The sequence below is a fragment of the Lithobates pipiens genome, unplaced genomic scaffold (assembly GCF_037356315.1).
Source record: "Lithobates pipiens isolate NorthernLeopardFrog02 unplaced genomic scaffold, aLitPip1_a1.2 Scaffold_8, whole genome shotgun sequence".
NCBI classification, from domain to species: domain Eukaryota; kingdom Metazoa; phylum Chordata; class Amphibia; order Anura; family Ranidae; genus Lithobates; species Lithobates pipiens.
This window is the reverse complement of record NW_027507903.1, coordinates 4,188,314-4,207,803: the sequence shown is the minus strand read 5'-3', so window position 1 is coordinate 4,207,803 and position 19,490 is coordinate 4,188,314. Positions and strand designations below refer to the sequence as shown.

At 43.8% G+C, this 19,490-nt stretch overlaps 1 protein-coding gene across 4 annotated transcripts in view; it reads right to left on the bottom strand.

Annotated features, from left to right (window-relative positions):
* Positions 1 to 19,490, bottom strand: part of MORF4L1 (mortality factor 4 like 1) — an 84,987-nt gene that overhangs the window by 61,966 nt on the left and 3,531 nt on the right. The window contains exon 1 of one of the 4 annotated variants that reach the window (XM_077469170.1): positions 6,523 to 6,554. The exons of the other annotated variants lie outside the window; for them this stretch is intronic. The gene's annotated coding sequence lies outside the window, so the exon portion shown is untranslated. Of the gene's footprint in view, positions 1 to 6,522; positions 6,555 to 19,490 lie in introns of those variants that run through there. 4 annotated transcript variants of the gene reach the window in all.

The following is a 19,490-nucleotide window of genomic DNA, read 5'->3' as shown; positions in this document are numbered from 1 at the left end:
TATCAGATCTCAGAGGTACTCATTTTCCTCGTTATCCATGCGATTTTAAAGCAGCAATGAACAAACACAGCTGCTTTTATAAGTAGAGTTCACTGAATGGATGAAAGTTTCTATATTGTCATAGTGCTTAACCAAAGATGAAGAAGAGGAATACCCCATACCATAGTCGGCTAAAATCACATCCAGGGCTTATTCTCACCAGAACACATGCGTCACAATTTTCATGCACATTGCTCTACATTTCCAGACCACCCCGCGCATTAAATACTTTTTTTTGTAATGCCCCCTGATGCTGGGTACATGTCCTACTGAAAACATTGAATTCTGTACACACATTTTGCCTGGGATTGATAAACACAGCAAAATGCATGACCACATAACCGGTGAGAACGAGTCCTACAAGCCAACTCCCAACCCAAGCATGCAATTAATTCAGATATACCACAGTACCACCAAGAAAATGAAAATTCAAACAGCAGCTATAGAAGTCTTCACCCAGAATAAGGACTATTGTACCTGCTATGACAAGAGTCAAAAGCATAGGCAAGGAACAAAGACCAAGGTTCCTTTAGGTGCATTATTAACAAAAAATAAATAAATTGCAAGTATAACTAACTGCAAAAACTTAGATTTGTAGTGGTGAGTGGCCAATACCCCAATTACACTTGCGAATGGAGGCGTGTGCAATTACATGCAGGAACCCCAGCAGGTGGTTACCAGTAATTAGCTGCAAAAGGAAGCCTCATTGAAAGCAGGGAGGAGGCTGACCGCTCCCACAGCTAATCATGGACGCTTGCGTGTACCTGCTAATGAAGTGATTGCAAATCATCAGCCCTGGATGCAGACAGTCTGTGTCCCTGGCTGATCATTCGAAGGTAATCACTAATGGAGCCATTACTTGCGAGCAGCCACGATTGGCTGCAGGAGCCGTCTGTCTTCTATTACTTTTAATATATAAACAAAGAGTGCGCAAACTATTTGCAACACAATTGGGTTGATTTACTAAAGGAAAATCCACTCTGCACTACAAGTGCACTTGAAAGTGCTCTTGGAAATTCAGTCGCTGTAAATATGAGGGGGAAGATCTGTATTGAGGGGAAGCTCTGCCGATTTTATCATTCAATCATATACAAGCAAAAATGCTGTTGTATTTTCCTTTGCAAGTCCCCCTCGGATCTACAGCAACTGCACTTGTAGTGCGAAGTGGATTTGCCTTTAGTAAATAAACCCCAATATGTGAAAAGGTGCAGCACATTGGTAGATGAATTAAAGTGAATAAGTTAATCTTTAAAAAAATAAACCTATCCTTTAAAAAAAAAAAAAAAAATAATAAAATCATGATTTAGTTTATGTAAATACATTTTATAATTGATTTTATGCATTTTTTAAAAGATAGGTTTATTTTTTAAATATTGGTAGGTTTATTTTTTAAATATTGGTAGGTTTATTTTTTAAATATTGGTAGGTTTATTTTTTAAATATTGGTAGGTTTATTTTTTAAATATTGGTAGGTTTATTTTTTAAATTTTGGTAGGTTTATTTTTTAAATTTTGGTAGGTTTATTTTTTAAATTTTGGTAGGTTTATTTTAAAAAAAAATTATAATTTTTTTTTTTTTTAAAGATTACTTTATTCACTTTAATTCATCTACCAATGTGTTGCACCTTTTACATATTGTGTTTCAAATAGTTTGCGCAATCTAATTTGTGTTTATATATTTAGGTTTTAATTATTTACATTTTGTCAGGAGATGGCAGAATTCACCAATTTTTTATAATTATTTATCACGTTTTTTTCTCTACTTATATCTAGGCATCACATACATGGGTGGTTGGGTAAGCGCAGAACTATTACTTTTAATGTCTACCACCGATCGCTCTGAATCACCGCTGGGGTAACTGTATGCAAATCGCACACAGCTCTATTTGCAAGTGTGAATGGGTGGCCTCTCGGGTTCTTATTGCACTCTGTGTCCCTGTTGGGAGATTCACTCTCTAGTACCAATACCACTGGGAATTAAAGTGGCGGGTAAATCTACCATTCTCAATGATCAGTTTGTTTAAATGGACAAGGAGGATATTGTGCCATCAAAGCCCCGTCTCTTCACCTCATCCAATTAGAGAACACTTTGTATTCATTGAGAAAATGCAAAAATGTTCTCTAAGAATGGCGCCTGTGCCAAGCGAGCGAATGTCTGTATTTACTAAGCAGCAGGGCAGCCACACGGCACGGGACCTGGGAGCTACTAGAGGTCACTGTATTAGGAGGTGCCCGATATAGTGATTTCAAGCTAAAATAGGGACTGGCCAGCTATGATACACACACTTACAATGGTTCGACCAAAGTAACTATGCAAAAATATGCCAAACTTCAGCTTTAAAGTGGGAATTTCTATATGCAATATGTAGATTAATGTGTTTTTATCATCTCTAAATACTTGTAGAAATACAATTTAGAGCAGCTTTCAAAAGGCAGAGCTGTTCAACTCAGAAGTCCACGCTGAACTCCTAGTTTATGGCAACCGGGACATCGCACAATTTACTATACCCTTTTCTGTCTACAGCCTTGCCAACTTTAAATGAGAAGCAGGGTGGATATAAGTCAATGATTTAAAGCGGAGGTCCACCCTAAAGTGGACCTCCGCTCATCGGAACCCTCCCCCCCTCCGGCGCCACAATTGGCACCTTTCAGGGGGGAGGGGGGTGCAGATACCTGTACAGTACAGGTATTCTGCACCCACTTCCGGGATAGCTCTCTGCGGAAAGGGGCGTATATTATGCCCCTTTCCGCAAGTGCCCCGCTGCCTGCTGGGAAACACACAGATCCCAGAGGCAGCGGGGACCATCCTTATTGCGCAGCGCGATTCGCGCATGCGCAGTAGGGAACCGGGAAATGAAGCCGAAAGGCTCCACTTCCTGATTCCCATACCCAAGATGGCGGCGGCAGCACCCGACATACGATCTACAGATCGGCTTCGGGTGCCGACATCGCGGGCGCGCTGGACAGGTAAGTGTCACTATTTTGAAAGTCAGCAGCTGTAGTATTTGTAGCTGCTGGCTTTTAAAAAAAATAAAAAAATAAAAAAAACGTGGAGTCCCGGTGGATTCCCACTTTAAGAGAAAAATAAATTTGAAGAGACATAGATATAGAGAGACATAGATATAGAGAGACATAGATATAGAGAGACATAGATATAGAGAGACATAGATATAGAGAGACATAGATATAGAGAGACATAGATATAGAGAGACATAGATATAGAGAGACATAGATATAGAGAGACATAGATATAGAGAGACATAGATATAGAGAGACATAGATATAGAGAGACATAGATATAGAGAGACATAGATATAGAGAGACATAGATATAGAGAGACATAGATATAGAGAGACATAGATATAGAGAGACATAGATATAGAGAGACATAGATATAGAGAGACATAGATATAGAGAGACATAGATATAGAGAGACATAGATATAGAGAGACATAGATATAGAGAGACATAGATATAGAGAGACATAGATATAGAGAGACATAGATATAGAGAGACATAGATATAGAGAGACATAGATATAGAGAGACATAGATATAGAGAGACATAGATATAGAGAGACATAGATATAGAGAGACATAGATATAGAGAGACATAGATATAGAGAGACATAGATATAGAGAGACATAGATATAGAGAGACATAGATATAGAGAGACATAGATATAGAGAGACATAGATATAGAGAGACATAGATATAGAGAGACATAGATATAGAGAGACATAGATATAGAGAGACATAGATATAGAGAGACATAGATATAGAGAGACATAGATATAGAGAGACATAGATATAGAGAGACATAGATATAGAGAGACATAGATATAGAGAGACATAGATATAGAGAGACATAGATATAGAGAGACATAGATATAGAGAGACATAGATATAGAGAGACATAGATATAGAGAGACATAGATATAGAGAGACATAGATATAGAGAGACATAGATATAGAGAGACATAGATATAGAGAGACATAGATATTTTTATTTATTTTTTATTAGTGAGAGAGATCTAATTTTTTTTTTTTTTTTTTATTAATAAGAAATTCCGATTTTTTTGGTTTAATTCTTTTTTTGTTTTTTTATCAAATAGATTTTTACTCCAAAAGCATTTTATTAAAAAATACATCTAAAGATAGTTTTCTATTTAGAATACATTAATAATTTATTCAGCATGAAAAGGTGCTTAGTTATGTAGCATGAGGCTGTATATTCTGCAATATTTACATTTTTGGTAAACTCACTCAATGAATCGAAGATCTGCAAGCTAAGATAACATGCACTGCATTGATGCATTCACATTATGGCACAGTAACCATGAGATAAAAACAAAAGTTCACGAATATTCCCTTTATCCCATTGTTTTGCGAATCTATGTACACTACAAACTGTATGAATTAGTTCTGATATCGCTGTGTTAATAACCTGACAGCTTATTCTAAATAGGAAACCTTAATTTTGTTTGCAAGTGTTAAAATATTCTACCAGCAAGAATAAGTCCTTACATTTAAAGAGCGCCTGTCATTTCAGATACATTATGGCAGCGCCTGTTAGCGGGCGTCCGCTCACCTGCTAGCGCCACGTCCGTCACCTTGTTGGGTCACTGCCGCATCACCAGCTGTCCCATTAAAGTGAATGGAACTGTCGGTGAGTCAACAGCAGGTCAGAGGAGGAGTGGCTGTGGGACAGAAAGGACAGTTGCTCTCTAAAAGTTATGATTAAAATCGAGTTGATTTAAATCAAGCCTCTTTACTAGCGATTTAAATCTAATACACCCTGATGAGAAGTACGGGGAAAGCTCTTTTGGCCATACCTCTCCTATGGATCACAGGAGTGCCCTTAGTTCAGCACTCCTGTGACCCATAAGTCAACAACGGGCTTTAGCTGAGGTCACAGAGCTGGTTCATGGATCCAGACAATAAATATTGGGATCCATCCAGATGCCTGACCGGCAGCTGGCTCAAACTCCCAGTGTTGCTGCTGGGAGCCCAAGCCAGCCATTCCCATCCCCCTCAAAGCTCGGTGCTTCAGTGAGCACTTGAGCGGACACAAGAACTGAGTGGTCATGTGATCTCTCAGTTCTTGGAGTAGAGCTAGTGGAAGACATCCATGTATGTGCGTTTGTTTTTTATTCCCATACTTCTCTTAAACTGTTCTCTGGTCAGTTGAACCAAGCAACGTACCAATGTAAAAAAGCAGCATTTCTTGTTGAAAGCACAAAGATGATAAAAACCTGTACACATGCCAATGGGAGCTTATTTATTATCGTTTTGGCAAGAACCACGATGGCATAAAATTGATCCAATAAAGTTTAGTGGTGGCTGAACAATGGATTTATAAGAGAAGGCCTCATTTCTCATAGACCAATTTGGTCCAGCAGCTAATTATTGCGGCTGGAATCACAGGCGGTTCCAGACTTCTGTGACCGGCTGTAAAAAGTAATAACAGGCTGAAGGAGCCACAATTGTTCACAAGCAACTGCACAGCCAGCAACTACCTGCAAAGAGGGGCAGATGATTGGCCGTGGAAGCCAAGAGTCTGTGCTCAGGGACATGAGGAACGCCTTATCATTGCTTAGTACAGGCATCCTGGTCACAAGCTGTCTGGAACCAACTAGGATTCTGGCCACAAGAAAAAAAAAAAAAAAAAAAGGCAGATTCTCAATGCTGGAATCTGCTGCTGGATCAAAATTAGTCCAGGTCAATGAGGCCTTTGGTGGAAGCTGTTGGGCGCGACCCTCAATGAGGCCTTTGGTGGAAGCTGTTGGGCGCGACCCTCAATGAGGCCTTTGGTGGAAGCTGTTGGGCGCGACCCTCAATGAGGCCTTTGGTGGAAGCTGTTGGGCGCGACCCTCAATGAGGCCTTTGGTGGAAGCTGTTGGGCACGACCCTCAATGAGGCCTTTGGTGGAAGCTGTTGGGCACGACCCTCAATGAGGCCTTTGGTGGAAGCTGTTGGGCACGACCCTCAATGAGGCCTTTGGTGGAAGCTGTTGGGCGCGACCCTCAATGAGGCCTTTGGTGGAAGCTGTTGGGCGCGACCCTCAATGAGGCCTTTGGTGGAAGCTGTTGGGCGTGACCCTCAATGAGGCCTTTGGTGGAAGCTGTTGGGCGTGACCCTCAATGAGGCCTTTGGTGGAAGCTGTTGGGCGTGACCCTCAATGAGGCCTTTGGTGGAAGCTGTTGGGCGTGACCCTCAATGAGGCCTTTGGTGGAAGCTGTTGGGCGTGACCCTCAATGAGGCCTTTGGTGGAAGCTGTTGGGTGCGACTCTCGCTGGACTTGGGTCTTAGGGACTCCAGCTGCAAGATTTCCTCACCATGGTTCCTGGCTATGTTCACCATGTCATCTAATGCCTCCTAATAAAATAAAAAAGAAAATTTTTTCCCACTCCCCCGGTTACACTCTCAATAGTCAAAAAATAAAATAAAACTCCCTTTCAACTGCCAAAGAAGGTGTACAGACCTGAAACTCAACTGCAGAGATCTCACCACCAGAGTCCCTGGAAGACATAAGAAAAATCTAGATGATTTACCTCTCCAACCTTATCCAAAGAACTAAAATATTACTTCAGGGTGCACAGATCAGATATTTATTATTCTCATCTGTCACAACCAAAGGCAGTAAGAACCAATAGCTGAAGGCTGTGCATGATTTTCCCCCACTTTCTGCATTACTAATAGATACAGCAGGCAAACGTCACAACCTGAACTCTCCATTCATTGCATCAGATGGAATTTTCAGTAGAGGTGAAGCTCAACCATTATGGTTTGAGTGGAAGCCAATGACTAAGGCCATACACGGGTCGAATTCCGAAATAATTTTCTTTTGAAAATCTTATCTATGAATTTTTGTTCATATTTCGCACCATTAGTAGGCTAAGAGCCGATTTTCATGTGGCCATCAAATACGAGTAATCGGGCATGTTGGAAAGGTTTTGAAAAACGAACGATTTTCTAATCAATGGTCGAGAAATTAAGAAATGTGCAAGAAAAGAAGATACCCAGATAGAAAAGAAGATTCCCAGCCACGCAATTTCTTTTTTTTGTAGCAACATGAGGTGAAATTGAAGGCTTGGTTGGCCAAATTTCGAAAATCAGCGGTGGCGTCATCAGATAACAAACGCACCAAAATTTCTGATTTTCGAAAGAAAATTATTTCAAATTTCGACCCATGTATGGCCAGCCTAAGACCCCCATACACACTATTAGATTTTCTGCAGATTTTTGTCTTCAGAATTACCAAAACCATATAATATGAGGTCAAATCTTAAAGCCCCATACACACTATCAGATTTTCTGCTGAGCTTTTCCTTCAGGTTTACCAAAACCATGTAGTAGAAGGGCCGGCCTGATTGCATACAAATTTAAACTCCTAAGATTTGACCTCATATTATATGGTTTTGGTAAATCTGAAGGAAAAATTCAGCAGAAAAACTGATAGTGTGCATGGGGCTTTAGAGTTTCACTTTGTATGCAATCAGGCAGGCCCTTGCACTACATGTTTTTTGGTAAATCTGAAGGCAAAAATCTGCAGAAAATCTAATAATGTGTATGGAGGCCTTAGGCTGATGCCACACTTGCGATCCTGTTGATGGCAACAACTCGCCAGGGGCAGGGACCACTATGCAGAGCAGGACAGGGCTGAAAAATAAATCACAGATCACTTCCTTGCTGGCCGGACATGCAAGGCAAGTACTCGGTCAATGGAATGTGACATTCTGCAACATATCAGCGAGGGAATGACAGGCGGAAGTAGGTGGGAAATTTCTCTGCTCCGTGTAGTGATCTTCCCTGTGGCAAGTTGTCACCATTAAGAAGTTCACAGGGGTCACCAACCTTTAGCAAGGGCAGAAGAGCAATACACAGCCTCCAGCTGATGGATGTTAATACCTTCCAAAATTAAAGCGGATATCCACATTTAATGTCCCTTAAAACAGCTTGGGCCAAGCTGGCCCAAACAATTTACTGCAGTGACAGGTGCACTTGCTGGGTGAGCTGTGATGGACGGTATGTAGCAACAGCTATACAGCACTGTGTTCTGCCAGTGCTAATCCTGTCCCACTTCCAGAACAAAATAGAGAGAGTCAGGCTGTCCACTGCTCAGCCATTCACAGAAAGCTTTGTATTCTACAAATTAATACAAAGCTTCCTCTGATTGGCTAAGTCAGAGATTGTGACATAGTTTGCCTATATCTATGCCTCAGCCAATTAGAGGAAGCTTTGGGGCTCTAAGCCCGACTATCTTGTTCTGGGAGCGAGACAGAAGTCCCAGTCCCACTGACGGAACACAGCGCTGTATGCTGAGGGACGGAACACAGCGCTGTATGCTGAGGGACGGAACACAGCGCTGTATGCTGACGGAACACAGCGCTGTATGCTGACGGAACACAGCGCTGTATGCTGACGGAACACAGCGCTGTATGCTGACGGAACACAGCGCTGTATGCTGACGGAACACAGCGCTGTATGCTGACGGAACACAGCGCTGTATACTGAATGTAGCTGAGGCTCCATACAGCATGCCCAGCAAGCACAAGTGCAGTATATGGCTTGTTTGGGACAGCTTGGCACAAAGCAAACTATTAAACACACACACACACGACATTAAAACATGGAGATCAGCTTTAAATAAAACAGATTCCACCCAACTCTGGGTTTCCAGTGGTAGAATTAAGTTAAATAGGTTGTTTTCTTTTCTCACCCCAATACATGTTGATCAACTGTTTTAAGTGGCCAATCAGGGAGCTGTGATGCATGCTGCTAGAAGAGCCCCTTGTTCTTCACAATTCATAGCCTATCTTCATTAAAGTGATATTAACATGCACACTGGGGCTTATTTACTAAAGGCAAATCCACTTTGCACTACAAGTGCACTTGAAAGTGCAGTCGCTGTAGATCTGAGGGGAAAATCTGAAAGGAGTGGAAGCTCTGCTGATTTTATTATCCAATTATGTGCAAGCAAAAACGCAGTTTTTTTTTCTCTTGCATGTCCCCCTCAGATCTACAGCGACTGCACTTCCAATAGGGTTGTACTGATACTAGTATCAGTGCCGATACCGAGTATCGGCACAAGTATCGGTACTCGTGCAAATGCACCAATACCTGATGCCAATACTTTCAGGCTCGGCTCTTTGAGCTGTCAGTGGGTCTCCCCTGTGTTAAAGAAGTCCGGTAATTGGAGCTGTCAAAAAAATTTTTTTTTAAAAAGCAACCAGCAATGTTTATTACCACCAACATTGCTCAGGCAAGAAACGAAACAAAAAAATAAAAAAGGGAACATTGTTTCTTTTTGTATCTTTCTGTTTCTTCATCCCTAACTTCAAAGTACACTTGTAGTGAAAAGTGGATTTGCCTTTAGTACATAACCCCCACTGTTTAATTTATATTGTCCCTTCTATTGTATGTTTCTCCTAATTGATATCCAGCTGTCACATGGCCCAGCTCTCTCCCAGCCTGTCTGCAGGGAAACATAAGCAGGAGGAGCTTCTAGTCCTCTGCTGCTGGTCACATGTTCCAAAAAAACAAAAAAAACAAACAAACAGGCTTTGGAATACAGAGTAAAATAGATAAACGATTTAAAATTGGCATTCAAATATATATTTGAAATCAAATCTTTATTATTTTGTGGAAATAACATGGTGTGGGCGGATTTCCATCAGTCATAGGCTGTGTCACGCCCCTCCAGCCTGTCTTAGAACAGGGAGGCGAAGCCTCCATTAACCTACAAGCATTATGCCGCCCCCATTGTGTTTAGCTGGTTAGTGGGCATGGAGGAGGAGGGAGGGTGTGGGCTGTCAGTTACCACTGTGTATACGCCCAGATATGTGAGACTCTACATCAGGGATATGCAATTAGTGGACCTCAAGCTGTTCCAGAACTACAAGGCATAGCAAGACTGACAGCCACGAGCATGACACCCAGAGGCATGATGGGACTTGTAGTTTTGCAACAGCTGCAGGTCCGCTAATTGCATATCCCTGTTCTATATTCATATGGATTGCTCAGATGTGATGGGAGGAAATGCTCAGAATAGAAACTCACTGAAAACTGAGCAAGTGCAGAGCTGCCAACACAGCTGGAAAATCCCTAGCTGAACTGGGGACACGGACAGAAGGGGGAGATAGAGAGCAGCAGGATCAACCAGGTTTTTTTGCAGAATACAGAAAATTAATCTCCTAGTGACGGAGCGAGTATAGCATGTAATACACCTTTTATTGATCAGGTTTTGTGATGTGGATTTACTGATTTACAGTTCGGCTGCAGAAACTCAGCGGAAAGCAAAGGTTTCCGAGGCCAGCCAAATGAATCCAATCTACTCCTAGCACTGATAGCCTTGCAGCTCCAAGGCTACCTTCTTAAAGGAGAAGTTCACCTTCATAACATGCTACACCCATATTCCGGATGTAACATGTTATGAATGTACCGGCCCCTGCTGTGCCAGCTAGCTAGGGATCTCTATCCAACCCCCCCCCCCCCCCCCCTATCAAAAAGTTTTTTTTTTTTTTTTAAATGTGGCCGTGCAAGGCTCCGCCCACCCGGCTGCATCACTCATTCACAGTGCTCTGTGCATGGAAAAACGACAAGGTCCGGCAGCCTTTGCGGCTATCGGCAATGAAATACCGCGGCAATGTGAGCTCTGTGGTAGTTCATTTTTCCTGCCAGCATGGATTGGCTTCCTCGTACGAGGTACAAGAAAGCAGATACACCGACAGGTCTGAGGGAGACCTGCAATCAGCAGATGCAATGCTTTACAGCAGGGATATGCAATTAGCGGACCTCCAGCTGTTGCAGAACTACAAGTCCCATCAGTCATAGCAAGACTGACAGCAGCAAGCAGGACACCCAGAGGCAAAGGCATGATGGGACTTGTAGTTTTGCAACAGCTGGAGGTCCGCTAATTGCATATCCCTGCTTTACAGGCTCCGGCGACTAAAAACAATAACCTGCAAAAAAAATGTGCATTTTTTTTTTGCTGAAAAGGTGAACTTATCCTTTAAAGCAGCTGATCAGCAAGGTTTCCAAGTGGGATACCCCTGCCCCAGATAGCAAGATTCCCCACTTAGTCTTCTAGAACATAACACCTTCAAAGTAGACCCTCACAGGTCACGTTGTGAACGTAGCTGTTCCACACAGTGGCGCTAAACTTTCAACAAACAAATCTTTAATTGTTAGGCGTTTGCGCTGCTTTAAATACCTTCATGCTGGGGGATGTTTCCATCATACCTATTCTCCCTTCTCTCTTCCAAGCTGTACAAAACAGAATCCACAAGTTGCTTCAGGGCTGGTTTTAAAGCTGTAGATGTGGCTGTCCCAACAGTCCTCGCGGCTACTGACATGCCAGGTTCTCAGGTCAAAACATACCTAAACATATTACTAAATCACACACACAGCATCGTTATAATTAGTTAAAAGCAAATGAATGGAAAAAAATAAAAATAAAAAAAATATATAATAATAATAATAATAAATTATAGGTGGGGGGGAGAGAAATACACTGGCAAGTCATTGGCTTTGAGAGACTGATGTGGACAGCTCTTATGGACTTTGCATCATCTTCATGCAGGACTTAAATAATACAACTAAATTATTTGATCAGTCTAAACCTCTTCATACGAATACTATCTGCATTCTTATTTTATGGTCATCTTTGTAGTCTTCTTTAAAAACTTATCACGCACAGATAGGAGACCAACTTCAACATTGTTTCCAAAACCCAAGATATTGAAAACGATCCGTGCTGCCTTTATTATAGAAAAGGTAATGGCCCTGTGGCCAACGTCTTGGTGGTATTGGATCCAGAATTGCATGGGCCCCTGTAATCCCCGCCATATAAAAAACAAGCCTAACTATGGTACAAACAAAAACACAAAATATGCTTTTCTAATGAAAAAAAAAAAAAAAAAAAAAAAAAAAGAAAAAGGATATTTTCCAACCTGGAAAAACATTTTTTTCCCCATTCACAACATTAAAAGTTAAAAGCTTCATTTTTTTTTTTTTTTTTTTTAATTAAAGCGGAGCTCCACCCGATTTTAAGACATTAGACCAATCCAATCAATTCTATCTCCTAATGTAAAAACTGAAGGTTTTTTTTTGTCTTTGTAACTTACTTGCCATTGTAATCTCTGTATTTCCTGTCTCTCCTGTGTGCAGATAGAGGCGTGGCTAGTGCGGCTATTTCGTAATTTCCTGACAGCCGCACTGGCTCCTGGGAGCTTGTGTCATTGTTCCCAGGAGTCAGTGAGGCAGCCCGGCGCGAGTTATCGCAGGATTTCAGCTACGCTGCCATCACAACAGGGACTTCCGACGCTGCCACCTGTTGCGACGGCAACCCGAGCTATTGACGGCGCTCCAAATTCAACTTACTGAGCATGCGCCAGATCGGGCATACAACGCGCTGTGCATGCTGGTCGATCAGCAGCACTGTATCCCCGGAAGAGGATGCCTGTGGGCTTCACATGCCCACAAGCAAGATGAGAACGGCCAAAAAAGATTTAAACGTTTTTTTAAACAGAAAACTGACATCTTAATGGCATAAAAACTGAAACAAGAGAGTTTTAATTTTAAATAATTGAATTTGTGACATTTAAGCAAAAAAATAAAAAAATAAAAGATTTAGGCAGTGGAACCCCGCTTTAAAATAAACAGGTCATATTAACTGCTCTGTGTAATGGTACTGCACAGAGCACCCACAATCGATCCTCTGCTTCTGGGGTCCCTCTCTCCGGTGCTCCTTGGCCCCTCTGGCGAATGCCCCCATAGAAAGACACTTTCTATGGGCACGCTCCCGAGCCAGCCTGTCTGGCAACTACTGACACAGGCAGGGCAGCTGGCCCCCATGTCACTGGATTTGACGAATGGCTCCCACTGCTATTTATCTGCCCAGTGAAGAGGGAGAGAGCCAGGAGAGCCGCTGCTCTCAGGAGGCAGCACGGTGGTGTAGTGGTTAGCACTCTCACCTAGCAGCAATGGGGTTGCTGGTTCAAATCCCGAACACGACAATATCTGCTTGGAGTTTGCATGTTCTCTCTGTGCCTGCGTGGGTTTCCTCCGGGTACTCCGGCATCCTCCCACACTCCAAAGACATGCTGGTAGGTTAATCAGATCCCGTCTATAAATTGGCCCTAGTATCTGTGTATATGTACACACACACACACACACACACACACACACGCGCACGCAGAGACGTGAAGGAGGCCTCAAAGTGAATATGTTAACAGACATTTGGGCTACATTCACACCGGCAATTTAGGCCAGTGCAAATTGTAGCAGCAGGAATCTTCCGATTCCACAAAGCATGTCCAGCACTGATCACCACAGGTCGCTGAGCCAAAAATGGATGTTGCCACAGGCGACCCGTCACAGTGCCCGAAGGACGACAGATTCACCCACCTGCTCTGAGCCGCAAGAGGAATCAGAGTCCTGCCACTACAATGTGCATTGGTCTAAATTGCCAGCATGAATATGGGCTTAAAAGGGGTATTAAGTCAGCAGCTACAAACCCTGTAGCGGCTGGCTTTTAATAAGGACATTTACCTGTCGATGGCGCCCGCGATGTTGACCCCCCCTCCCTCGTATCATGTCCTGGTGCCGCCATCCTCACTAAGGGAAACCGGCAGTGGAGCCTTGTGGCTTCACTGCCCGTTTCCTACTGCACATGCGCAAGCCCCTTTGTGAATGGGGTGCGCTGTGTTCTGGGACACACACAGTTCCCAGAACACAGCGCGCCCCATTCCCCAGAAGACAACGGGAGGAGGAGAAGACTGAAGATCACCGCGAAGTAGGAAGAGGCAGATTAGGAAGATCTGCCTAGCAACAGGTAAGTTACTGGTAAGTTACAAAAAAAAAAAAAAAAAAAAACAACACTTTCAAATGTTTAAGATATTAATGCTATTTTTTTTGTCCAGGTGGCCCTCCACTTTAAAGAGGACAACTGCACTTTAGGAGAAGCTATACTCATCTTTTTTGCCCCTGTGCCCTGACCTAAGAAGACACCCCCCCTTCACATATGCACACCTAGATCTGCCACCTCGGGCGATTGTTTACATCATGTGCGACTCCTACCATCTCTGGCTTTGTAAAACTAGCTCTAATGGGCAGGCACAGGAAGAACGTAAACAATCGTATGTCAAATACAGCTAAAGATGGGCATACACAAAAAAATTTTTTCATTTTTTTTTCATTCCTGCTGAATCGGCAGAAATTTGAGATGTGGATGGTCCCATCGGTGCTACCTGGCTCGACCGACCATTTAACCCCGTTCCCGCCGCCCCCAACCCTTTAAGTCAGGGGTCTCAAACTGGTTGCCCTCCAGCTGTTGCAAAACTACAAGTCCCATGAGGCATTGCAAGGCTGACAGTTACAAGCATGACTCCCTAAGGCAGAGGCATGATGGGACTTGTAGTTCTTCAACAGCTGGGGGGGGGGCTGCCAGTTTGAGACCCGCTGCTTTAAGTGCTTCTAAATGCCGGCAGAGGCAGCAATTTGGTTCTTGTGATTGGCTGAACAGTGACTGCGTACTATCAGATGCAGCCATTGTTTAGGAATTCAGGCAGCTGGGAGGTGCTGATTGCCTGAATAAAACAGCCAGCAGGGGAGATCCCCCCCATTCACATTGTCTAGACTTGGTAGCTGTAGGTGCCGATTGCCTGAACACAATAGCCATTCAGGATGCCTTGCCTTGAGGAAATCTACTGATTTTCGCTCATTCAGCCGTGGGCTAAACAAAAGAAATTCACGTGTGCATGGCTAGCCTAAAGGATACATCTGTGGCGGGGGAGGGTACATTACACAGGATAAGGGCACTTTGTCTTGAAGCACACTTTTTAAAAACGAGCTGTAAGAGGACAGGAAAACAAGTCCCAACTGACTTCTGTAGCTGCAGGCAGTTTGGAGCAATTCATCCTCAAAATTCACAAGAGAAGCACCGAATTAGTCTTCGTCTTCACAGCAGCCTGCCAAATCACGGCTGGGAGTGGGGAGCAGGTTACTGGTGCCCCCACCAGCATCCCCAGTCCACAACTGCATGCTTGCCTCATGAACGATGCAGGGGTAATAGCCCTTCACTTCATGAAAGCCTGCAACTTGAGACCAGCGCCAGGGTCTCACTGCAAGGGTAGATTTTTAGCTCATTCCCGGAGTTCAGCTTTAATGCAATTTACAGTGCAAATGGACAACCACGTCAGGAGCTTCCGCTGTGAACTCTGAAGATTGCGCACAGTACCTGCAGCTACAGGGGTCAGTGATAGCTCGTTTTAGGTTACATTCACACGGGCATGTTGCCTCGGGGGCGAAAGGCAGTGCCAAGAATTTATTAATTCCCGCAGCTCTTCTGACCAGAGCGAGTGGTTAGTTGCAGCCGGGCCTGTCAATGACAGGTTGTTGGCTGCTGCAGCTTCTCACCCCGCCGGTGATTACCTGCAGCGATCGCTGCTGGACGCACAAAGTGTGTCCGATAATCGCCACAGGCAAAAATCGCTAGCTGTGTGAACAGCCAGGAATAGCTGCGGACAAATCGGTCATTGAAATGTATGGGAGCTCAGGCGGCAACTGGCCACTCCCACCTGACAAGCCTTGTTCCCTATGAGTGCAATTCTATTGACTATATGCATTTCAAATATGTTTTGTACTTTACTTATTATACTCTTTATAAGATCTGGTTTACTTTCCATGCAATCACTGGGGCATTTTCCTTTTGCAAATTGCTATGAGTGCAATTCACCCCACCGCATGCAGACACCCAATCCCCCCCCCCCCCCCCAAGCACAGGGGAGTTTCGATGCAGAAGACTGCATGAATAGAACTGATAAAATGTCATTTCAATTAAGACCCCATTCACACCTGAGCGTTTTGTAGCTTGAAGCCTGAAGCTACAAAATGCTAGAGGGGGAAAAAAAATCTATTATTCTCAATGGAGATGGTTCACATCTCCACTCCATGTCGCCTGAAGCTCAGACAAGTTCCAGACCCTTTTTTGTTGCTCGAATTGAGCAGATTTGGGCGTTTTTCTTCTTTTAACATTGGTGACCTTTTGCCCTGCACAAAATCGCAGCAAATCGTGGTCAAAAAAGCCGCGAATCGCGGTAAATTCTCGCGATTTTCTGCTTGAAAATGCTACGCTCAGGTGTGAATGCAGCCTAAGTTCTCACGAAAAAAAAAAAAATAATAATAATAATGGAAACAGTAAGCTCATTTGCTGCTTTGTAAGAATATGTAAATATCTGTATGTCCATAGTCATCGGTCACAGTTTAATGGTTAAATACCTTTCCCAAAAAACACAGTTGTAGATAAAAAAAAAAAAAAAAAAAAAAAAAAAAAATTGCGCGTCCTCGATTATCCACCTCGGCTCCAGGAAAGGTTTTATCCCCCTTCATGGTCAGGCCAGTTTTTTGCTATTTAGCACTGTGCTACTTTAATTGACAATTGCACAGTCATGCAACACTGTACCTAAATTAAATGTAAATCTTTTTTTTTTTTTTCACACAAATAGAGCTTTCTTTTGGTGGTGTTTTTATTTTTGTGATAAAAAAAAAAAAAAAAAAAAAAAAAAACTCAAAAGGATGACCAAAGATATTTTTTACTTTCTGCTATAAAACATATCCAATGATAAATTATCTGCATAAATTGCGGCCAATATTTTTTTTTCTGCTACATGACTTGGGGGGGGGGGGGGGGGGGGAATCCCAATAAGCGTATATTGATTGTAGACGCTATAACTTTCATGCAAACCAATCTATGGTATACAGTAATTTTTTATTTTTTTTCCATACTAGTAATGGCGGCAATCAGCAACTTATAGTGGGATTAACTGCGATAGTGCGGCGCTGGGGGGACTAACTGGCACTGACCTCACCAGTGACATTAATACAGTAACAATGTTATCGCACAGCAGTGTGGCACATTGCACCGCTAAGCAGTGCCATCCAGTATGCTGCCTAAAAATAAAAAAAAATGTGAACGTGCTGCATTTTACCACAGCTTACGGCATATCACTTACCCGATCTTCCGCTTCCCTATGCTCCAGCAGCGGACAGTCCCTCAAGGGTCCTCACGTCCAATTCAGGGCTTTGGGCTCTGCATTGTACTTGATGTCAGAGGGCATCCGACCGCCGGAGCACAGGGGAGAAGAGGCTGCGGTGCACCAGTGCAGAGGGAGCCTGCAAGAGCGGAGGTTCAGGTAAGTAACATGGCTTTTCACGATGCTCTAGACCTAAGCCAGCATTTAATCCTCGCAGGGTGGGGGGGGGGTTAGCCTCAATGCAAGGGAGGACTCGACTCCCCACCCCTTCTCCCAGAGCTAAACTTAGAATAATGCCCTTGGCCATTTACATCGCTCTTGAGGCCTGAAAATCTCTCAGAGGTGGTGTTCCTCGCCCCCTTCCTTATCCAGCCTTATTGCTAGGCTGTTGCTAAGATGCGCTCAGCCATTACAGCTCACCTTCGCAACCACAGGTGCAAACTCTGCAAACCAAATCCCCGTTCACACACGCTCGCCACAGATCAAAGTTATGGTGACAGAGGATATATTGAAGAGTGCATGTGCAGAAATGTGAACTGGAGAGAGCGCTCTCTGGTGGCTGGGAGAGTCATAGCATCAAGGTAGGACGGAGAACACGCCATCTCTGGGAGTTTTTCACCAAGGCTTCGGGATTTACACCCACAGGAAAGACCATCATCCAACATTTTTTTAATCTACAAGCTCCTCTTTCCTGCTAAGGCAGGTTTTTTTTTTTTTTTTTTTTTTTTTTAGAACGCTGAAACTAACTCTTTCAAAAGTTATGTAAAGTATGTTGATGCTCGTCCCCACCATCACATAGAGCGTGCGCTCTCACATTCAAGCGATGTGTGCAGCGCGCCATCTACCCTGTTTCCGCGGCCCTGAACTAATCACGATGGCAACAGGGGAGAGAATACACGTGCAGTGTCTGAATCCGAGGGAGGGTGATCTTGTGATGGAGGAGTCAAACATCCTTGGCTGGAGCGCCATAGCAACGTCCTAGCAACAGGATAGGGAAATGCCAGCTATGGGAGTTTTGGGGCAAAACCCTTTCAGATTCAAACACCACACATGGGCAGTGCAGTTATCCACCCAGTTGCTGAGCTCATCACCACGGCAACAGGGGAGAGAATGCAGGCATAGTGTCTGACTATGTGGGAGTGCGCTTTTGTGATGGAGGCGAGCATCAAAAACTAAAGTGTCATAGCAAAGTCCCAGTAACAGAGAAATGTCGGCTGTGGGAGGTTTTTTGGGCAAGCTGCTAGAGCTCCATCCATTATTGCCGCCTTCTCCATCACAAGAGTGCACTCTCTGATTCAAGGACTGTACATGCATTCTTTCCCGTTGCTATTGCAATTACAACAGGGTGGATAGCATACCACGCACGTGCAGTTTTTGAATTCCGGAAATTACTCTTGTGATGGAGAAGGCGAGAATCAACAGATAGAGCTCCAGAAGCTCCTGCCTGAAAATCAACAAGAACCGACACAATAACAAGGTAGACGGGGCATTGTGCATACGCAGAATTCAAGAGTGTGTGCAGAGGTGAACATCAATGGCTGGAGCTACAGAAGCCTATCCAAAAAAAAAATAAAAAAATAAAAAAAAACACCGCCTGCGTTCCCCCATGCTGTTGCGAGGACATTGCTATGGCACACCGGCTGTAGACGCTTGCTTGCAATTGGGTAGATACTGCACTGCCCATGTGTGACGTTTGACTCTGAAGGGGTTTTGCCCATAAAAAACTCCCATAGCTGGCATTGCCCCATCCTGTTGCTAAGACGTTGCTATGGCGCTCCAGCAATTAATGTCTGCCTCTGCCATCACAAGACTACACTCTCTCACATTCAAACACCACACATGTTGATTGCACCATCTACCGCACTGCCACGGTGCTGAGCTCATCACCATGGCAACAGAAGAGAGGCAGCATGTGTAGTATCTGAATGTGGAGGGAGTACACATTTGTAATGGCAGAGGCAGACATCAATGGCTGGAGCGTCATAGCAACGTCCTAGCAACAGGATGGAGCAATTCCAGCTATGGGAGTTTTTTGGGCAAAACCCTTTCAGAGTAAAATGCCACACATGGGCAGTGCAGTATCTACCCAGTTGCTAACCTCATCACCATGGCAACAGGGGAGAGAATGCATGCGTAGTGTCCAAATCTGAGGGAGTGCATTCTTGACATGGCAGGGGCAAACATCAATGGTCGCCATAGAAACAGGACGGGGGGGGGGGGGGGTGAACGCCAGCTATGGGAATTTTTCAGGTAGAATTCTGGACCTCCAGCTACTGATGCTTGCCTCCGCCATGACATGGACATGTTCTCCCCAATTCAAAACACCACAAATGCACCCTCCCCCCTATTGCCACAGCGCTGCGCTCATCGCCATGACAACAGGGTAAAAAGTGCAGCACGCATATGAGGCGCTTGA